Below are 22,924 nucleotides of genomic sequence, written 5' to 3' on the forward strand. Positions count from 1 at the left end.
GTTGCTGTACAATCTAATTAGCATTGAATTATTATTTTGATGCATTTAATAGGTTATGAGGTGGTGGTACCTTCTAGTTCTTTCTGTTTGCATCTTTGATTATAAGTGAGGTGGAGCATTTTCTTTGAATAATTGTTATAACATTAATATTTTTCATTCACTTAGTTGGACAGTTAGTATATCTAGAGCATTGGTGGTTTTTTTTTTAATTTTTCACTTCATTAGATGCTTTTTATACCTGCTTTGCATTATGTTTTAAAATTTAGTTATCCAGGAATACATTTCAGCTCTTTTCATGTATTTCTTGATGTTCTTGCTTATTTTCCTACATAAATTTCATTATGACTTTGTCTAGTCCTAAAATGTCTCTTCAATATTTTTTTTTCTTTCGATTGTATTCTTTATCTTTTTCAGCTAACATTTTATGCTTAGGGAAAGGCCTGCTTAATTACAAGTTCTTTTTACCTGCAAATTCATAAGATAGGAATACAATTTTCTTTTTCATTATATGTTGCCTTTATGGAATTTTTTAAAATTCACACAATATTTTCCTCTTAAAAGGTATATTCCTTCTTTCTCTATATTCACAAAAAGAATAATCTGTGTAAAAGGGATTATTTATTCTTGGAGAGCTGAAAACATCCCGCCTGACCTTGTTTTATTTTTTTTAATTTTGGGTTGAGTGGGATAATTCTTTGATCATTTGTCTTAGTCCTTCTATAATTACTAAATTTTTCTACTTATACTTTTGCTGCTGTGCAAGTTTGAGACTTTGGCACAGTGTCTGGTACATAATAAACATTTAATAAATAATTTTTTCCTTTTATTCAGTGGGATGATCATTGTAGTTAATTATTATTTTTTGCTGGCACATTTGCCAGAATATACTTAAATGTAATATTCAGTAATGATATTGTTTTCTTTTATGTTTATTATCTCCGGGTCATTTATAATTTTATTGATTTGCATTTTCTCCTTTTTTTGAATTAAAATTAGTAATTGTTTATGAATTTTTTTATTTTGTCCAAAAATCAGTTTCTCTTTATTTCTCCTCTTAGTTTTATCATCTCTTAATTTTTACTTGTATTATCACTTTGTTCCTTATTTAGAGTTTTATGTTTTTAGCTTGATTGATTTTTCCCATTTTTTTCTTACCAATGTAGACATTTAGCAATATAAATTTCCTCTTGGAAAGCTTTTGCTTCCCCAGATAAGTTTTGATATTTGGTATTGTCATTGTCTCTTAAATCTTAATTGTTTTTCTGAATTTTTTTCTTTAACAATAATTCTTACTGTTTTTAGTTGCCTTTTGCTTATACTATATTTTAATTAGAATTTTGGGGTTTTTTAAATTTCCATATGATTGCTCTGAATTAATATGTGATTTTTTTGCAAGTTTTCATGTGTACTTTAAAAGTATATATCCCATTTTGCTCACATATGTGAGTGTACACATATATTCATTCCATCTTATTAAGTAAGCAGTTCAAATTTGATTTATTTTTAATCATTTTATTTTCACAATTTTATAATAATGACCCATACTATTGTTATACTGTTGTCCATTTCTTCTTCTGTCGCAACCTTTTACAAAATAAATTTAGCTGTTGAATTGTTTGATATGTATAAATTGAGAACTATTACCATGTTATTATTTCCTTTTGCCATAATGTAATGCCATTGTTTTGAATTCTACTTCTTTAAATATTGTTACTGATATAATTTTGTAGCAAAATATGTTGAGTTGCATGATATAATTGACCAAATGCCCTCTTAATTTTAATTTAGGTATATACCTTTTGCATTAAATATTTCATGTTGTATTCATGTTATTTATGAACAGAAAGTGTTTGTGCTATAAATGTAAGAGAATAAAACATTGCCTTTTATGCTCTTTGAAGCTATGTATTTGCAATGTAGAGAAACATTTAACTTCATAGATAATCTATAATACAAATAATTTAAGGAATTGTCTCTTAAACATTTTTCTTCCCTTAGGTATATATGATTTTAAACTTCATTTCGATAAGATGTCAAGAAATAATTCAGATATATCTGCTTGTAAAGTGACAGAGCAATTAAATATAGAGAAGAATGAAATCAAGCCTTCACATGAACCATTAAGAAGCCCTCGATCATATCACACCTTTAAGTTGAAAGGCCCAGATCATGGAAGTAAAACAGTAGGAATTGCCAAAATATTTTTGTTTTGTGAATTAACTAAACTATGTTTTTCTAGTTGTCAAAACAGTTCAGCACCTTCTAACTCTAACTGTATTAACAAAGAAACTGCTGGACCAAAAATGGACGCAAAAATATCAACAGGTGATTTAATATAGCAGTCTCGGATTATCTTTACTTTAGATATTTTTGCAGCTTTTGTCAAATGTGTATAACCATACAGTGATAGACGGTAATAGAACCTTAGTAAGACCTTCTTAGTCTGAAATTTTAACTGACTACTTTTAAAAACAAAATAGAAATTAAAGGTAAGTTTGGATACAGAAATCTGCTATTACCTCTCTGAATTACCTTCATGGCTAAAATAGTAATGGTAGGCAGAAATCAAGTTGTTTTATGAAGAGGGTGATGATGAAGTAGTTTTATTTGTGAGATTATAGTAGCTTAAACATGTATGTTACTATTGGTTTGTGTTTTGATCTATTGTGTTCCTGATGTATGTCTCTTCCTTGAAACCTTCCAGGATCTCTGCCAAGCCCTGTAGCTAAAAGTTTTCACCTTCATTTTATCTACTGGCACTTTACTTCTCTCATGTATGAGTCATTATATTAATTTGCATTACATTTATTAGTATTTCTTCTGTGACATCATATGTCCCTTGAGGACAGAGACTGTTTTATTTGTCTTTTGATCTCCTCCAGCACTTAAAATTGTGCATTGTACATTCTAGGGACTTAATAAAGGTTTATGGAATGGTGAAATGAAACAAATATGCAAACTTTCCACTGCAATCCTACACTAGTGTTTCATCTTGGCATGATGACGGTGGGTTTTTGAGACTTTATGTAGTGCCAATGTGATATTCCCAGCTCCTATGGTGGCTATGAATATGCCAGCGCAGTTCTGAATTGCAATATATAACAGACTCTTCACATTTATTCAAACACCAGAAAGTCAAATCCCAACACCAGAAAACCAAATCCATTATAGCAAGAAAGAAATACATCATATTAACCAAAAAGTCTATACACATTGTCAGGTCTTCCCACAGACAAACTCCCTTAAGCAAAATGCCCTTCCCTCACTCACAGACAGTTGGGTCCTTTCTCTGTCCTTCCAGGCTCTGACTAGTTTGACTTACTTCCTGCTTCACCTGTTCAGCAAATTCCTCCCATTATAGACTCCATGTGACTCACACTTCCGTGTGACCCAGGCAGGTCACATGGGCCTATTAATGGATGAGAAAGATCTTCCTATTTAAATTATCATTACATTGTGTTACCAGTACATGAGCTCTGAATGATCTTATAGAAGCAGCATAGTTAAGTTGAGGAGCATCATGATAAAGTTGACTATGAGCTGACCTTTTTTTATGAGAAGTAGGGTGCATAGAAGGCAATGAAGTAGTCTGTCCACTAAGGGGCAGAGGACTTGTGATCTGCATTGGCTAGAGAATATTTACTGATGAAATCCTAAAACTTTTGAAGTGTTGCTGTATAGCCCATTTAAATGAATTAGTGACACCAGCCCTGCATAGGGATGCTGAATATCTCAAAAGATGGAAACGATTATATCTTAACAGATAAAAAAAGACTGGCTGGTCATTTCATCTTCTTTTCTGTGATGAGATGTTTGTTTGGTTAAAGCATCAGTTAAATCCAGTACCATTTAGGAAGTAAATTTCGATGAGAACATATTGTATGTGATTATAGGCAGCTACCTATTTGACCTTTTTAATTGTAGAGTACTTAGTGCAAGACCTAATTAAGGCAGAACATCCCAAGGTAATATTTGAATGAACCTGGAAAGATGATCAATAGACATGAGTTAGAATGAATCTGTTCTAAAATTTTGGCAGTTGATGGTCATCAGTACTGATAATAGGGCCACAATATTTGATTCCACCATCTCAGCGATTTTACATTAGGTGATGCAGTGGCAACTAAGAAATGGAATTGTGAAGACTTGCTGGTTCTGATCCCCGCATATGCAGAAGGAATCTACATTGAAGGCAGCACAATTTTAAAGGCACGTTGGGATCTAGTTTGAAAAATATCTTAGGAAAATAAAGATTCCTGAAAAATGGAAAGGATAAGAGATTCCTGAAGAATAGAATAGATCATCTCATCATTTCTACAAAATCTTTTGAGTATGGTGTATAAACACCTCGAAAATAGTTTTGATGAAACAAAGAATGGAAATAATCAATCCAGTAGTGTTCTACATTAAGTCACTTTAATCATACAGTTAACTGAAAATCGTAGAAAACAAAAAGTCCTGGTGTGTCTGTTATGTAGAACATTTCATCCAGTACAGCAAAAAGCCTTAAGGGATTTTTATAAATATTAAGTTCTTTTTAGAATAAATTACAGATTCTATGTCTTTGAACTTGGTTTAATCATATGTAGATGATTAAGTGGAGAGAATGATGGATATTAACTGGTGACATTTATATAATATTTTCAGGTTTACAAAGCACTTTACACAGATCCTCACGACTTTGAGGTGGAGTTATGCAGATAATAAGTATTTGAAGTAGATTTTTGATATCGTCCTTCCTGATCACAAATGCAGTGTGTTCTTCACTATGCCATGTCATCATCTTGATGTCATGATCCTCTTCTGGAAGGAAAGACAAACACAACTTGTGAGTGAGTAGCCTCTCCTTTCCTCTCCTCTTCTCTCCTTGCCCCCTCCTCACTCCTTCCCTCCCCACCCCTTCCCTCCACAAGGGAATGTACACTTCCATAGCCAAAAACTGCCTTTTCTCCTTTGGGTTTCCTGGCTGCATTTCTTGCTCAAAGAACAAGCCTTAAGTCAAATTCACTCTGGAGCTCATAAATTGATACACCAGGTCCCCACCCACCTAGCACAGAGTGAATGCAATTACTAAATAGTATTTGTTTCTCTTTTACCCAGGAACCCTGAGGATCCTCCTCTCCCAGTTTGTTTGTTTTTTCTTTTAATAAAAGAGGTCATCCCTTGAGCAAGTACTTAAAGAAACCTCTTCTTTGAATGGGTGTAGGTCAATCAAGATGAGAATCTAGTAAATCTTATCCTAAAATGGCCAGATTCTCACATTGTATCCTGGGCCATCTCCAGTTCTCCTGATGAATATCTGGCCCCTGGACCCAGATGACCATGGAGGAGAAAGTGAGACTGATGACTTTGCACAGCCCTCTCTCACTCAAATCCAAGTCAAATGCTAGTCATATCATCTTGAAGTCATGCTCCTTTTTGAGAACAAAGGACAAAACACAAATGACCTACAACATAGAGTATAGAATACTTTAGGTAGAGTCTACCTATCCTGCCTTAAACACTTATTAACTGTGTGACCCAAGGCAAATCACTTAACTTCTCTTAGCCTCACTTTCGTTATCTGTAGAATGCAAATAATAATGGTTTTAATTCACTTGGTTGCTGTGAGGATTGAATGAAATAATATTGATAAAGAGCTACGTAAGTGTTAGCTAATGTTTTATCATGGCTACTGATTTCAATATTAAATGAGAAATAAAACAGAGAGTTGTATGTTCTTCTAATGTCTGCATTCTTGGGATGTACTCCATACAAAGTTCAAATAGAAGAGGTTTTGCCCATTGACAAGCTGTTTCTTCAAGTAATCTTATTTGCCCTTGTTATTTTATACTTTACCTTGAACCCTTGAAGACCACAGGGCCACCTCAGTGAGAGCCACACCTTTAGAAAGAGACTGAGTGACTTCCTCATGGGAAACAGTTGAAGAATGTGTCTTCTACTATGGCATATATGCATGGGAAGTCTGTTAGTTCATTTGTATTTTGCACAGAAACTGTGGATGGATTGTAGAGGAACTAGAGTTGGATTGCATTTGAGAAGTTACATAGCACTTTCTTTGAACATAACTACTAACTACTGCAAAAGCCTATCGTTTTGTTCCCGTCTCGATACATTTTGACTGCAGATTGTCAAATACTGATCTCAGAAGTATTAAAATTATTCATGACCCTAAGAGCAATGGAAAGATACATAATAGGTAGAAAAGTTCTTCTGCAAATTAACCATAATTCCTGTGCCAGAAGTAGTATAAAAGGGTCATCAAGGACAAATACACAAGAAAAGGAGAAGCAGGATATTCATAAAAGCAGGAAAGAAGTCTGTCAGTCTGAATGCTATACCAGTGTCCATAAGATACTTAAGATTCAGAAGTTGGTTTCCATACTTTCGGTAGATCCCCTATGGAGGATTTACAGAAAGACGTATAGGAATCACACAGATTGTGACTTGTAGCAGTAAAAGGAGTATCTACTCTTATGAAGTCACACGTACATTAAAATAACTGAGGTTTCAATCTATAAAATAACTTTTCCTTTGTATTTCTCTAGTAAAGCCTTTTTTGTTAGTGAAATAATTTTTTTTTCAGAGACGAGTTTTGTGAGTAAAAATACTGTTAGACTATATTCATTCTATAGAAAATTGGGACCATTGCTTATTTTATACTTACCACTTTATACCCACATTTACATATCTGTTATGTGTATGTACAGAACACTGCAGCTGGAGATGCAAAAATTAGGTAAATACAGTTACTGCTCTAGTGGAGCTTTTTAATTTAAACATTTATAATAAGTAATTGTTTCTTAGATTTAAAAAGGCATTCTTGAATAGTGTGCATCAGGTTTTCATTTAAATGAATTTAAGCATTTTTTTGTTTTATTAGAGAAGACTATATAAAAGTATTATTTTTTCTTCCCCAGGAAACTCAGTAGCAACATTAAACATTGGAAACAATTTTCCAACTAAAGAACTGAACACTGTGAGTTATCAAGGTTTTTTTATTATTATTATTGTTTCTTTTTTTTTGGTTAAAAATCTAATATTGCGTTGGAGGTAGTAATTCCTTAAATTGGAATAATCATGTTTAGATTCAATTTACTAGTCTTTTATCTGGTCAAAAGTATCATGGCATAGTGAATTGAGAACTGATGTTGGAGAGAATACCTGGATTCAAGTCCCACTGATGGGGTGCTTGGGTACATGTACTTGGGCTCCAATTCTAAAATCACATTTCTCTTTAAAAATCACATTTCTCTCTAGTCTCAAAATATTATCTCAGGCAGTTTCTCCCCAGCCCAAAGACACAGCCAGCCCTAGCAACAACCATTATCTCCCTTTCTGCTATAGTAACCGGAAACACGTATAGAACTCATTAGGCTTAACCAGTTGTGTACTGGCTGAATAGGCTGTGCACTGGGTCATAATGACATTTACTACTCACTGACCAATCATATGTATTCTAGACATAGACTTACCTATATTCCCTTACATTAATCTTGTGTAACAAGACATTGACAAGAGAAGCCTGATTTTTCCTGGTTAAGCCCTGATCATTGGCTGACTTAGTGACATTTCAGGCCTAAAACTACACCTCTAGGTAGCCCCCTCTTGGGCTATTTCCAGATAAATTTGGGGTAAAATACCTGGGCAGTAGATACCAAAAGGGCATGTTCCTTTAAGAACTGACCACTCCTTAACCACTCCCTAAATCCACCCCAAAACACCTAGTTACCACATTTGGCACAAGTGACACTATAGAATATCCTATATAAACTTTCCCTGTACCCCTTTAAGGTTTCAGGTTCCCTAAGAACAATTGCCTACTGAAAAACATAATAAATATTTACCTTGACTTCAACAATGCTTTAGTTCGTGAATTCTTCTCCCGACGACCAGCCTCTGGTACCCCAGTCTTTGTGGGAGTCTCACACCCCCTTTCCAGCCCTCATCACCACCTGTGCCATAGGCTGTAGGACTCTAGACTCTTCACCTTTCAGTTCATTGGGCTGCTTTCAAGATGAGTTCTCAACCTGGGGGCCATGAACCCATAGATGTGTGTGTGTGCTCTTCCTTCTTTGCCAAAGAAGACCATGGAATCAGAGAAATAATGACATGACTTGCACTTGACTTTGTTTTTGAGTGAGGGAGGGCTGTGGAGGTCACCAGCCTCACTTCTCCTCCAGAGCCATCTGAATCCAGTGACCAGATATTCATCAGGATGACTGGAGATGACCCAGGATGAAGCAATTCGGGTTAAGTGACTTGCCCAAGGTCACACAGCTAGTGAGTGTCCAGTGTCTGAGGTGAGATTTGAATTCAGGTCCTCCTGACTCCTGCACTGGTGCTCTATCCACTGCACCTATCTAGCTGCCCCTTGAACCCATAGATAGATTTTTAGGGAGCATACACTTAGACTGGAGGGGAGGCTATGTTTTTATTTCAATATAATTGGTTTCTTTTCTATTTCTTTGTATTTTATTTTATGTACTTAAAAACATTCTGAGAAGAGGTCCAGAGACTTCATCAAGCTGTTAAAGAGAATTTTGATTTAAAAAGATTAGTATGTATAAATTGCAGACAAGAAAAGAGAGTTTCCTTATCTGGGAAGTCCCTCTACCACAAGTCTAATTCCTATCCCCTTTTGAAAATTATCCAGATTTTAATACTGCTCTCTTTTCTTTATAGAAGATTAGTGCTCACTTGTCTCCTGCAAAACCAAAAATGCTACAGAATGTGAATGAGAATTCTTTCTCTCTAAAGTATTATTCCAAACTATTTAACCCATTAATCTTTCAACTGCTTCCCATAGGTGCAAGCTGTATGGTAAGTGTGTCATCTCCTTTGGGGACTCTTGATATGTTGAAGGTGTATATTTAGGTATTCCTGAAACTACATAAACAGTGCAACACTAATCTTTCAGAAAAGAAAATCATGTAAATTTAACTCAATGTGGGTTCTAATATAATGGCAAAGCAAAAGTTTGTTTGTTTGTTTGTTTTTAATAAAAATTTGTCTGTCTTGTGATGCATTTTAGGCAGAAACAAAATTGACAGAAAAAGTGGGGGTTTAACTGCTGTAATAGACAACATAATATCCAGACAGCTAGAATTGGAATGAGAGGACCTGGCTTTAAATCCAGGTTATTCTAATTACATAGATTTTGCCTATAGGTTGTCCTGGAGGACAATTTAATGGGCCAACAGCTCTCTTTCTTAGTACTTTGGGGGTGCGGGGGTGACTCTTCCAATTTCTCTGTTATTTCTGGTTGCTGCAGCTGCAACTGCCACAACTACTCCTAATTTATTCAATAATACAGGTGGGTTTATGGCTCTCATCCTTGTTCTTTGTGGAGGAGAGCTGGCCTTGCAGTTGTTTTTGTTATGTAGGAAGAAGCCTTTTCAGAACAAAGAAAAGTAGTAGATCTGCTGATTTTCAAGCAGCCAAGCTCCCCCACTGCTCTCTCTCTACAAGAACACACAACATGTCTTGTTGCTACTGAAACAGAACATGAGGTTAGAGTGACCATAGGGGTTTGACCTAATGAAATAATTCTGATATTCTTAATTAATGCGTTTTTGAATCGTCTAATATGGATCAGTCAGTACTTCTGCAGAATAAACTTTGAAGTTAGTACATTAATGAATTAAACTTTTAATAGTGTAGGAAACAGAGGAAGGAATTCTGTTTCCACAGGTTAATCTGAGTTGAGAACTAGCATGGTCAGAGTAAAGGTCAGAAACTTGTGGTCACGATTGATGAGGTATTTGAGGGAAAGCCTATCAGAGAGGAGAACATGAAGTCATGTAGCAATAGATGGTGTAGCGGGAGATCCAAAATTCGGGACAGTATAAGAAGCTTCCATTGGTCTGAACAAATTGTAATCTTCCTGTAACCTTACTTGGGAAGCTGCTTGTCCATTCAGGGGGAGTGAACCTAAAGATTAAGAAAAGCTTTCTTGATTTCTCAACAGCTATTGTGCTTTCTTTAAGGTGAGCATGGTTTTCACAGTTGGGGGATGATTAGTTGAGCTCCTTTGTCACAATATATTAATATTTAATCCTGACACAAATTGTTGGCATAGGTAATACCATAGAATAGCATCGTTCTCTTTAGACTTTCATCTTAGGGAGTTGAGGACTGATTGTCTGACAAGATGTTACTGAAAAAACTGTAAATTCTAATTGATTAAAATTTTGGATTTTAATTTGAAACAACGTAGTAGCAAACTATTTTTATATTGTTTAGGATCCCTGAGATGTTCACAGTGCAGGTAAACATACTTCTGCTGTGTAGCATGCCAAAGAAGAGACTGGTCTGCACACAGCATTTTGTGCAAACCTATTAAATAAAAGTGAGTAAAAGAGATTTTTAGAGTTAAAACTCTGAAAGATCAATATGTAGCTATGCATGATATTTATAAACACCAGTTTTATTAGAGTTTTACTGTTAAAGAGATTAATATTTTGAAGTTCCATATACTATTTATCTTTTTCTTTGGGTTAATTGCCTTTTTTTTTTCCTTTTATCTTACACCTTGTGCAAGGTGATGTAGATGATATGTCCATTTGGTGGTGCTGCTAAATCTTAACCTGATCATTTCTAGCTGATGTCCATGCTTTCTGCCTTCTTCAGAGATTTTTATCCATTAACTAGAATGGAATACTTTTCAGACAGGAGGTGGCATTGCCCTAAGGCCACCAACCCCTTCGCTACATCAGAGCTTGTCTTATTTGTTGTGTTTGCACTGACTTTTCCCAAGGTTACAGTATCTCTTCTTCTCATTAGAGGGTGCTTGCCTAGAAGTTCGTAGGCTGCTCTCCTTTCCCATTGGTCTTTCTCATAAGACTGTGATGCTGACCATTTTTCAAAATTGAGCTAGGAAATGAAAATAGAATATCAGAATTATGGGAATCTCTGTAGGTCTTTGCCCCTACCCTGTATCTGAGAAATTCTTTTCATTATGACCAGCTTTCTGTATTTCATACTATTCTACACTGGACTCACACACATGTTCATCATACAAAAAAGATTCAGAAAGGAATTTTTAAGAACTACTCAGTATAGGTCTCTGATGGCTTCACCCTCTCCCTCAGTTCTTTCAAGCATTTCTTCAAGTAGAAAATTTTCTTCTGAACACTTCTCCTTTTACTCAGGTGATGAAAGGATTAGGGGCACGAGTTGTGAGTCCTAGGATCTCATTTTGGAGGGCTGAAGAGTCATTCAGCTAGGACAGAGAAACATTGGAGGGGGCAAGAGAAACGAGTACTCCTTCCATCTCCCCAGTTGATACCTCTAGAAGCTGTTAGTCCAGGTACTGTATAATCAAGCTCTGCTTCTGATCTGACTCAGGTGCTTATTTCCCATAGTTATAGAATGCATTAAGCATTACTGTGTCTCAGTCCTTTACCCATTCTGTTCATGGGAGGTTCCCACTGTATCACTGCCTTGTTTTTGCAAAGAGACTTGTGTAGTTCAATGAGTTATGCCTTGCAGGTTACCCAAGATGGACAGGTCATAGTGTTCTGACAAAAGGTGATCCTTTTATAGCAAAGAAATAAATAGAAATAAATAGCAAACTACTCCATTGTCTTTGCCAATAAAACCCCAGAGACAGTACTAAAATGATAAAAGAAAGGACATTGGATGATGAGCCCCTCTGGTCAGGAAGTGTCCAATACACTGCTGGGGAAGAGTGGAGGACACCTACAAGTAGTTCCTAGTACTAGTGAAACAGCTGGGCCGAAGCTGAAAGGAATCTCAGTTCTGTATGTGTCTGATTAGAATGCAGGAAGATGAGTCTTCTTAAGTCCAGGCTGGTGCTCTATCCTGCATGCCACCTAGCTTCCCTACTCACTCCCTTCAGCACAAAACTGACGTTTGGTTTGACTCCCCTTTCCCTCAGTTCTCATGTCTAATCAATTTTCAAGTCCAGTAGTTTCTAGGTCCAGCATGTTTCAGATCTGTCAGGTTGTTAGGTTTTTGTTTTTTGCTCTTTTCATTTATAGCAGCCTAGTTTAAATATGCACATGTACATGCACACTCTCTCTCTCTCTCACACACACACACAATCACCTGCAGTCTTTCCCCTGTCATTTCTTTTTCATGTTGCTGTCAGAATAGTCTCACTCTACACCGTGCACATGCCACTCTTTTGCTCAGATCACTCCAGTGACTCTCTACAACCTATCAAATACACATTTCAGGTTGCCTTCACCCCTCTCGTTTTTACTTTATAGCTTCTCCCTTTTACTTGTGCAGTTCTTTTACTCATTGATCTATTTGCTCTTCCTTGCACATGATCAGGACTTTCCATCCCTTTTTGTGACTGTGTTCAAGGCATTCTCTACTTGAAAATTGCTTTGTGTTCTGTCTCTGTCCTTGTGATTTTGCCTGTCCTTCAAAGCCCAGATTTAATAATACTTTTTCCAGGAAGACTTTGAATGATTTCACTCTCCTCCCCTTCAGAAATTATCTTTCCTTCTCACATTGAAGTTCTCTTGTACACTTATTATAGCCTTCACTATGCTTATTGTATTGCATATTATTCGTCTGCCTGTCATTCATTTCAACAAAAGTGCAAGGCTTCTCCTGAATTAGAAACTCCATGAAGAAAGAGAATATGTCTTATTTAGATTTTATTTCTCCTAGCACCTAGTATGATGGTTTACAGGTGTGACATAATAAATAGTAGGTAAATAAATCAATTAAAATGTGCCTTATCAGTTTTTTCTTTTTTTTCTTTTTTTCTTATTTTTAATGTCCTAGAATCACTACTATAAAACTTAGATTTTTTCCCCCCTACCTACCTGCCACCACTCCCCTCCCTCTCCAAGACAGCATACAATTCTGTATAGGATCTACACATACTTTCCTATTGAATACGTTTTCACTATAGTCATGCTGTGTCGACGAACTAAGATAAATGGAAAAAATCATATAACAAATCAAAACATAATACACAAACACACACACACACACACACACACACCAATGATCTACTAGATTCTGCACATGAGTTCCGTAGTTCTTTCTCTGAGTGTGGAAGGCATTTTGCCTTAGAAGACCATTGGGAATTTTTTTTTTTAAGTTCTGGCGTTGTTACGAAGCTCCAGGTTTACCAGAAAAAACTCTCGCACACTGTGATCGTTGCTGTGCACAAAGTTCCCCTGGTTCTGCTCCTTTTGCTCAGCATCAGATCATGTAAGTCCTTCCAGGCCTCTCTGAAGTCTTCTTGTTCATCATTTCTTATGGTGCAATAGTACTCCATTACATTCATATACCATAATTTATTCAGCCATCCCAATTGATGAGCATCCCCTTGATTTCCAGTTTTTGTCCACCACAAAGAGTGCTACTATAAATATTTTTGTACCTGTGGGACCCTCTCCATTTTTATGATCTCCTGGGGACACAATCCTAGAAGCGATATTGCTGGGTCAAAGGGTATGCACATTTTTGTAGCCCTTTAGGCATAGTTCCAAATCGCTCCCCAGAATGGTTGGATTAGCTCACAGCTCCACCAACAATGAATTAGTGTTCCAACTCTCCCACATCCTCTCCAACATTTATCATTTTCCTGTTCTGTCATGTTTGCCAATCTAATAGGTGTGATGTGGTGCCTCAGAGTTGTTTTGATTTGCATCTCTCTAATCTAAAGTGATTTAGAGCATTTTTTCATGTGATTATAGATATCTTTAATTTCTTCCTCTGAAAATTGCCTGTTCATATCCTTTCACCATTTATCAATTGGGGAATTATCAGTTTTAATACAGTGTAATTTTCAACATTTGTTTAAGTAGTATTAGGGAGAACCATAATAATACCTTTATTATCAGTCAGCACTCAGGGAAAATTTTGGATATCCAGCCATGCTTCATTTTGTTCCTAACATAGAGCTAATATTTTACTTTATTGTTACATTTTTCTGTAGAAAGATTAAGCTATTTTGGTTGTTAAGGATAATTGTTTTTTAATTGCTTCTTTAATTCTGTAGTATTAATATTTTGACCATTTGCTGTGTTGCAGTTTCCCTAAACCTGAAGATACAAAATTATCTTGTGAAAGAAAGAAAATGGAAATAAATAAAGAGGTATAACACATTTCTACTTACTTTTAGATTTAGAATGTGGACAAAGTTTTTACTGAAGTAAGAGTAAGCAACTTTATTATCATCAATGTACTTTGCCTCCTTGGACTTTTTAATAATTTTGTTGGAGAATTGATACACCATTATATACAATATTAAGAGTAGAGCCAAATGTTGGCAGAAATCATTTGTAAAGTATGTTTAAAGCTGTCTTGTAAGAATCTTTCCTTCTCTCCAAAGGAATTCTTTATGTATGCCTTCCAATTGTGAGTTCTGACCTCTTGACAAATATATAGGAGGAGAGTCGCTTGATGCCAATTCTTTGTTAATACGTGGGCTAGATCATTAAAAATCACTGCAAATGTAGCCTGAACAAATTATTTAACCTATCTACGTTCCACTGTGACTCATCTCCTCTTAACTGTAGATTTCTCTGCAGCCTACTTTACTTGCCCCCTATATGATTATGAAGCTTTCATCTACCTCTGAAAAGTACGTGTTAACATACTATTAATATATATTGCCATGTATTAAAAAGGAAGCATGCAATAAATTATTTTATTTACTAGGAGTTTAGAGTATTTTTTGACTGGGCAACGTCATATATTTCCTTTAAAGTATTTGCTGAATATTCAGAGTAGAATGAAAGTAAGGAGTATATGCTTTGGTCCGTAGGATTTAATATTTCTCAAGTCTGAGCAGTAACACTGCGTTTAAGAATTCTGGGAATTTTTGCTCCATGCATTATAGCATGAGAATCAAACCTTTTAAGTTTGTAACTTTCTATTTCTAAACAGGATGATTATCAACTTGGAATCACCACAGAAATAATAGGATGTACTAAGAAAATAATGTTTTCTGATTTACAGAATCTGCAGCTAAGAAAAACTGTGGAAATAAAGGTATTAATTACTTACATAATGTATTCAAACATTTTCAAGGGATTGTAAATAGTTACATTTTTTATATCCCCAGCCACCTTTATTTTCTTCATTGTCAGTCTTTGGTGAATTTATGATACTTTTCTTTGCAAATATCATTGATAAAATATTTAATACAGATTCCATTGCAAGCTATTTTGGATAGTCTTTGAATCTTCTGTTTATAAAATGTTTCTAAGAAGTTTATGTTGAAGTTGAATGTTAGTAATGGCATAATTTCATTCTTGCTGCCAAAAAGGGTACAGTTACTGAATTCAAGCACCCAGGTGAATTTTCTTTTCAGCTCTGGTCTTTTCATCAAGAATGCTTGAAAGTCCTCTATTGCATTGAAAGACCAATTTTTCCCCTGAAGTATTATACTCAGTTTTGCTGGGTAGGTGATTCTTGGTTTTAGTCCTAGTTCCTTTGACTTCTGGAATATCCTATTCCATGCCCTTCGATCCCTTAATGTAGAAGCTGCTAGATCTTGTGTTATCCTGATTGTATTTCCACAATACTTGAATTGTTTCTTCCTAGCTGCTTGCAATATTTTCTCCTTGACCTGGGAACTCTGGAATTTGGCCACAATGTTCCTAGGAGTTTCTCTTTTTGGATCTCTTTCATGCGGTGTTCTGTGGATTCCTTGAATACTTATTTTGTCCTTTGGCTCTAGAATCTCAGGGCAGTTTTCCTTGATAATTTCATGAAAGATGATGTCTAGGCTCTTTTTTTGATCATGGCTTTCAGGTAGTCCCATAATTTTTGAATTGTCTCTCCTGTATCTATTTTCCATGTCAGTTTTTCCCATGAGATACTTCACATTATCTTCTATTTTTTTATTCCTTTGGTTTTGTTTTGTGATTTCTTGGTTTCTCATAAAGTCATTGGCTTCCATCTGCTCCATTTTGATTTTTAAAGAAGTATTTTCTTCGGTGAGCTTTTCAACCTCCTTTTGTTGTGGCTAATTCTGCTTTTTAAAGCATTCTTTTCATTGGCTTTTTGGACCTCTTTTGCCATCGAGTTACCCTATTTTTGAAGGTGTTATTTTCTTTGGCATTTTTGGTTCTCCTTTAGCAATCTGTTGATTCACTTTTCATGATTTTCTTGCATTGCTCTCATTTCTCTTCCCAATTTTTCTTCCACCTCTCTTACTTGATTTTCAAAATCTTTTTTGTGCTCTTCCATGGCCTGAGACCATTGCATGCTTATTTTGGAGGTTTTTGATGCGGAATCTTTGACTTTTAGATATTTCTCTGATGGCATGCACTATTTTTCCTCATCTGAAAAGATGGAAGAAAATATCTGTTCATCAAAACCTTCTATAGTCTCAGTTTTTCCCCTTTTTGAGCATTTTCTCAGTCAGTGACTTGACTTTTGAGTCTTTTGTCAAGAGGAGGGTATACTCTGGGTACTTGTAAGTTCCCAGTTCCTCCAAGGTGGCACAGTCAAGGGAGATGATTTTACTTCTCTCTTGGCCTGCTCTCTTATCTCGAAGCAACCAGAAGCACTCTGTTCTGTCCAGGATCTGCCAGCAGATTTCCCTCTCTAGAGCCATCCTCCAGCTCCACTGCCAGCATTCTTCCACAACCCAGGAGAGACACTCAGGGCTGAGATTCAGATCAGCAGCTCAATTCCCCTAGGGTGTTTGAGTGGAGAGCAGAAAAAAATGGGCACTGCCATTACAGTGGCTGCTGCTGGCAAGTCCAGGTCATGTTCCCTTCTCACTCAGGTGAAAGAGCTTTCTCACTGACCTTTGAAGCTGTCTTTCACGTTTGTGGATTGAGCAATCTGGGAAGTGCTGTTGCTGGTGGGACCCTGAAGCCTGTTCTGATCCTGTCCCTGCTGTGCTGTGTAGTTCGTGCTGGGCTGCACTCTGCTCTATGCCTGTTGAGATAGATCTTTCCTCTTGGCTTTCCAGGCTGTCTTGGGCTGGAAATATCTTTCACTCTATCCTTTTGTGGCTTCTGCTGCTGTAGGATTTATTTGGAGTAATTTTTACAGGTATTTTATGGGCTATGGGGGGGGGGGGTTCTACAGGTTCGATTTTCTACTCTACTGTCTTGTCTCCGTCCCACTATTGGATTGACTCTTAAGGAGTCTTGCCATTTGTTAGACGTCGACAAGTGGGCCAGTTAGAATCTCACCTAGAGAAGTCAAAGCTGGATTGAATCTGAGCACCTCAAGTGATTTTTCTAAGAACATACAGCTAGTACCTGCCTGAGGCAGAATTTGAACTTGAGTTTTCCTGTCTTGAAAGTCACTGTTGGATCCATTGTGCCCTGCTGCCTCTTATTCCTTCATCTCATTTGGCTGTATTCATATCTCTAGAAGGTCTAAGACTAAAGGTATAAGGAATGATTTGAAAGTTTTGATGTTAGAAGGAAAAATAACTTCCTCTCAATTGAAACATTCCTCTATTAAGGACTCAGTAGATCTTCACTGGCCTGAATTGAATTCTTTACCTTCCTGTCTACATAATATTCTATCTTGAAAGTGTCACTTCCTTTACTCTAACTTTACCTCTTGCTGATTTGAGAGATGTGAAAAGATTTAGACAGCAGCTTATTTAACGAGATAGAAACAGAAACAAAAATCATTTCAGCACCAAAGATGTTATAAATCTTCTCTAGGCATGCCATTATAGAAACAATTAAGTCCAATTATACTCACTTATGCGTCAGAGAGGACATGAGGTGACAATATAGTTTTACCATCCTATGGTTCTCAGGAAAAATTGCTGTCTAATGGAATGTGATAAGAATGCATCATCTCCTTATCACCGAGATCCACTTATCTGAGGATTTCAATAGATATCAATACATCAAGTATTGTCATCAAAGAGCAAAAAAGACAAACTATTTATGAAGCCTGGGTCCAGGGTCATCTTTTCTCATAAAATCTTCTTTCTACAGCTACTGTGCTAAGGAAAAAGAATAATGGAAGACATGAGACCAATTGCCCCTTTCTGCCAGGTAACCAGGTAACTCTACAGAGCTAATGGCAGTGAGTCTGCTATACTTAGAAAACAGCTAATGGAAATTTCTTGCAGGCACAGATTAAGAAATTTTCAATAACTGTGTCTATGAAAATAGTTGAACAATTACCAAAGAATTCTTAGACTCAAAAAATATTCAGAAAGGATTGATTAGTTGATAATCAAAGAAAATCTGAGTTATCATATCCTAGTTCATTGACTTTTAAAAGCCAAAGTCAGTTCACTCTAGAAAAACCCCATTTGTTGAGCCCTTGTGGCTTGTCCAGCATACAGCTAGACTCTGCAGACAGAGAAAGGTACAGAATGAGACAGGTGAGGTGTAAGGGAACAGCACTCCCTGAGAAGTGCCTCAACCTGCCTCTCAGAAATAAATGGCTTTGCTCTTTTCTTCTCCTTCCCATTTACCTGCACTTAGAGTCACTAAATTAGACATTGTTTTTTGATAACAACACTCCTTATCAGGAAACAGAAAAAAGTGGAGAGTGGCAACTGGGTCACTTTGTGATAGAATGGAAGGAATTTGCATTTGCAGTCAAAGAGGCTGGGATCAAATAGTGCTTCTCTCACTGATTACCTGTGTAACTCTGAGCAAGTCACTTAAAGCCTCTGGGTTTCAGTTCCCAGATGAGCAAAATTTCATTACATCACCTCTGAGATCCCTTTCAGCACCAGATCTCTATTACTGTGTTTGACTTTAAGCAAGTGACACCTTTTAGGGCTTCAGTTTCCTCATCTGTAAATTGAATAATTTAGGTAGATAACTTCTGATAATCCTTGCATTTCTCAATCTAAAATCTTATGCATGGCCTTGGGTAAATAAACTTTGTAAATTAGAGAATTGTGCTAGATGATATCTAAGGTGCTTCCTATTTCCATTTCTAGGATCCTGTTGTCCTGTGGACACATTGAAGGACTTAAAAGAATGACTGGCTAGAGAGTGACTGAAGACTGAAGATAAACACCACACTTTTGAGGATGCTGGAGTGTCTGAAAGGGGAAAGATGCCTTTATTCTGAATGGAATGTATCAGCTGTATGGGAACAGGTACTTCAAGGGCAAAGAGACCTAATGATCAGTATATTAATTAGCTGATAATCAGTAAACTGATGGTCAGTGTTCTCTCTCTATAATGAAAGAGAAAACCATGGAGATAACTGAATGCTTAAATACCTTTGGAGATGAGGTGCTCTTGAGAGGTGAAAATTAACCCTGAGACTCAACCACGTACAGCAACCTGGACAAAGAAATCCATATATGCACAGACTAGTCTGGCAGTTCTTCTCTTTCATGAATTGGGTTACCCCACACCACAATGTGGGAATGCAAGGGCATAGACTTTATGCTTCAGGGCTAGAATTCTCCTAGATGACATTCTGTTTACACTCTAAAGAGTTGTAAGCTCCCCTAGTTGTTTGAGAGTTGGAATTCAAGGCCTACTCCTGAAGGCAATGATTACAAGGATATCCATGCTCTCTGGTTTGGGGCCAGGAAATAGCAAATCACTCCAGTATCTTTTCCAAGTAAACCCCAAGTGACGTCCATGGCATCACAAATAGTTGGACATCAATGAGCAAATGAACAACAGCAAGCCCTGGTATTCTGGGCAAATATTTACCTGAATGCCTGATTTCACACCAGTTAAGTGTCAGCCAATCATGATATTTCTTTTATAAATTTCCTTTCAAGCAAAAATAGGTTCTTTTATATTTTACATTTCTTTCCTCAAAAATTTTGATTCCTTTGATTGGGGAAAATTAAGATTTATCCATCTAACTACAAGGAAAGCTAAAATCAGATCAATGCTATGATGTCTTACCCTGTATTATATTACTTTTGATATGAGGAAGAGTTTAATAGATAATTTTTATGTTGATGAACTCATATTGAAACTGAAGGAATTCATTACTCTTTTCAGAATAAAAGTTCAATATCTGCATAGGTCATAAGGCAAGGATTTCAATTGTGTAATATATTCCTCCCTGGCCTAAAATTTTCATTACAATCCAGTATTGTCTCTGTCCAAAAGATGGCTTTAAATTTTTTTTAATTATGTAATGTCGAACTGGACCACTAGATGTCCCAGAAGACTGTGATGTGTTGCTCTTAAATATCTAATTTTTTTTTTTGACCACCAGATGTTACCAAATGATTGTGACATAATCTTCAATGACAATAAACAAGCCAAAAATATTTTTGTACTAGATATGTACTGTGTACTAGGAATTCAAAGACAAAAATGAAACAGTCCTTGCCCTCAGATAAAAGTATATAATAATGATGGAGAATAATTCTGTATGAGTAAAACAAAACTCAATGAGTATGTCCCTTCTAAAGGGGAAGAAAACATGTCTTACCCTTACTTTCCAGAAGTGACAGGTTGCAGGGATTGTTACATGTATTTATTTTCAGACATTTTCAGTATATTGATTTCTTCTAATGAATTTTGCTTTAAAACATGTTTTTTGGCTTTTATTTTTTTGTTGTTGCTTATTTATTTTTAGTTTTTAACATTCATTTCCACAAAATTAGGAGTTTCACATTTTCTCCCCATCTCTTCCCTCTTGCCACCCCAAATAATATGCGTTGTGAATACCCCTTCTCCCAATCTGCCCTCTCTTCTACCTTCCCTTCCCTTATCCCCATCTTCTCTGTTTTCTAATAGGGTAAGATATATTTCTATACCCCATTGCCTGTATTTCTTATCTCCAGGTAGCATGCAAAAACAGTTCTCAGTCTTCCTTCCTAAAACTTTGAATTTCAACTTTTCTCCCTTTCTCCCTCCCCCCCAACCTCACTGAGAAGGTAAGCAATTCAAAATAGGTTGTATATGTGTAATTTTGCAGAAGGCTTCCATAATAATCATGTTGTGTATGCTAACTATATTATCCTCCATCCTGTCCTGCCAACCATTTGTTCTATTCTCTACTATATTTTCCTCCATCCTGTCCTGCCAACCATTTATTCTATTCTCTCTTTTGACCTTGTCTCTCCCCAAAAGTGCTTACTTCTAATTACTCCTTCCTCCCATTTACCTTCCCTTCAATCATCCCCCAATCCACTTATCCCCTTCTCCCCTGCTTTGATGTAGTGCAAGATAGATTTTCATACCAAATTGAGTGTTCATGTTATTCCCTCCTTAAGCCAAATGTGAGAAGACTAAACTTTATTTTTCCCCTCCCACTTCCCCCCTTTTCCCTCTACTGAAGAAACTTTTTCTTGTCTCTTTCATGAGACATAACCTGCCACATTCCATTTCTGCCTTTCTCCTCCCAATATATTCCTGTATCACGCCTTGATTTTATTTTTTTAGATATCATCCCTCCCTATTCAACTCATCCTTTGCTCTCTCTCTCTGTGTGTGTGTGTGTGTATATATATATATATATATATATATATATATATATATATGTATGTATGTATGTATATTTATATATATATGCATATATGTGTATGTGTGTGTGTGCGTAATCCCTCCAACTACCCAAATACTGAGAAAAGTCTCAAGAGTTGTAAATATTATCTTTCCATGTAAGAATGTAAACAGTTCAACTTGAGTAAGTCCTTTATGATTTCTCTTTCCTGTTTACCTTTTCACGCTCATCTTGATTCTTGTGTTTGAAAGTCATATTTTCTATTCAACTCTTGTATTTTCATTAAGAATGCTTTAAAGTCCTCTATTTCAATGAATGACAATTTTTCCCCCTTAAGTATTATACTCAGTTTTGCTGAGTAGGTGATACTTGGTTTTAGTTCTAATTCCTTTGACTTCTGGAATATCATGTTCCAAGCCCTTCAATACCTTAATGTAGAAGTTGTTAGATTTTGTGTTATCCTGATTATATTTCCACAATATTCAAATTCTTTCTTTCTAACTGCTTGCAATATTTTCTCCTTGACCTGGGAACTCTGGAATTTGGCTACAATATTCCTAGGAATTTCTCTTTTTGGATCTCTTTCAGGAGATGTTCGGTGGATTTTTTCAATATTTATTTGATCCTCTGGTTCTAGAATATCAGGGCAATTTTCCTTGGTAATTTCATGAAAGATAATATCTAGGCTCTTTTTTATCATGGCTTTCAGGAGTCCCATAATTTTTAAATTGTCTCTCCTGGACCTATTTTCCAAGTCAGTTGTTTTTCCAATGAGATATTTCATATTATCTTCTATTTTTTTCATTGTTTGGGTTTTGTTTTGCAATTTCTTGTTTTCTCATAAAGTCATAGGCTTTCATCTGCTCCATTCTAATTTTTAAAGAAGTGTTTTCTTCAGTGAGCTTTTGAATCCTCTTTCCCATTTGGCTAATTCATTTTTAAAAAAACATTCTTCTCTTCATTAACTTTTTGTGTCTTTTTTGCCATTTGAGTGATTCTATTTTCAAAGGTGTTATTTGCTTCAGCATTTTTTAGGGTCTCCTTTAGCAAGCTGCTGATTCACTTTTCATGATTTTCTCGCATCACTCTCATTTCTCTTCTCAATTTTTCCTCCATCTCTTTTACTTGATTTTCATAATCCTTTTTGAACTCTGCCATCGCCTAAGACCATTGTATATTTATTTCAGAAGTTTTGGATGCAGAAGCCTTGACTTTTAGGTCTTCCTCTCATGGTATGCATTGTTCTTCCTTATCTAAAAGGGTGGAAGAAAATACTTGTTCACCAAGAAAGTAATCTTCTTCAATCTTATGTTTTCCCTTTTTTGGGCATTTTATCAGTCAATTCTTTGACTTTTGAGTCTTTTGTCAAGAGGAGGGTATACTCTCAGTACCAGTAAGTTCACAGTTCCTTCAAGGCGGCACGAGAGGACTTTACTCCTCTCCTGGCTTACACTCTTGTCTGTTAGCAGCCACAAGCACTCTGTTATGCAATTAGAATACTCTCTCCACAACTGCCTCCAGCTCCACTACACACGCAGTCTTCCTCAACCCA

At 36.1% G+C, this 22,924-nt stretch overlaps 1 long non-coding RNA gene across 7 annotated transcripts; it reads left to right on the forward strand.

Moving 5' to 3' along the window:
- Nucleotides 1-1,443: 1,443 nt before the first annotated feature.
- On the forward strand, nucleotides 1,444-20,473 carry LOC140515941 (uncharacterized). Of its 7 annotated transcripts, none has more exons than XR_011971192.1 (8): nucleotides 1,444-2,325; nucleotides 4,648-4,832; nucleotides 6,921-6,979; nucleotides 8,184-10,351; nucleotides 14,026-14,089; nucleotides 14,884-14,988; nucleotides 17,919-17,986; nucleotides 18,884-20,473. It is a non-coding gene; the product is annotated as an uncharacterized lncRNA (long non-coding RNA). The 7 variants fall into 7 exon arrangements; XR_011971197.1 differs by having other exon boundaries at nucleotides 14,956-14,988; XR_011971191.1 differs by having other exon boundaries at nucleotides 8,184-14,089.
- Nucleotides 20,474-22,924: the final 2,451 nt, after the last annotated feature.

The sequence above is a fragment of the Notamacropus eugenii genome, chromosome X (genome assembly GCF_028372415.1).
Source record: "Notamacropus eugenii isolate mMacEug1 chromosome X, mMacEug1.pri_v2, whole genome shotgun sequence".
NCBI classification, from domain to species: domain Eukaryota; kingdom Metazoa; phylum Chordata; class Mammalia; order Diprotodontia; family Macropodidae; genus Notamacropus; species Notamacropus eugenii.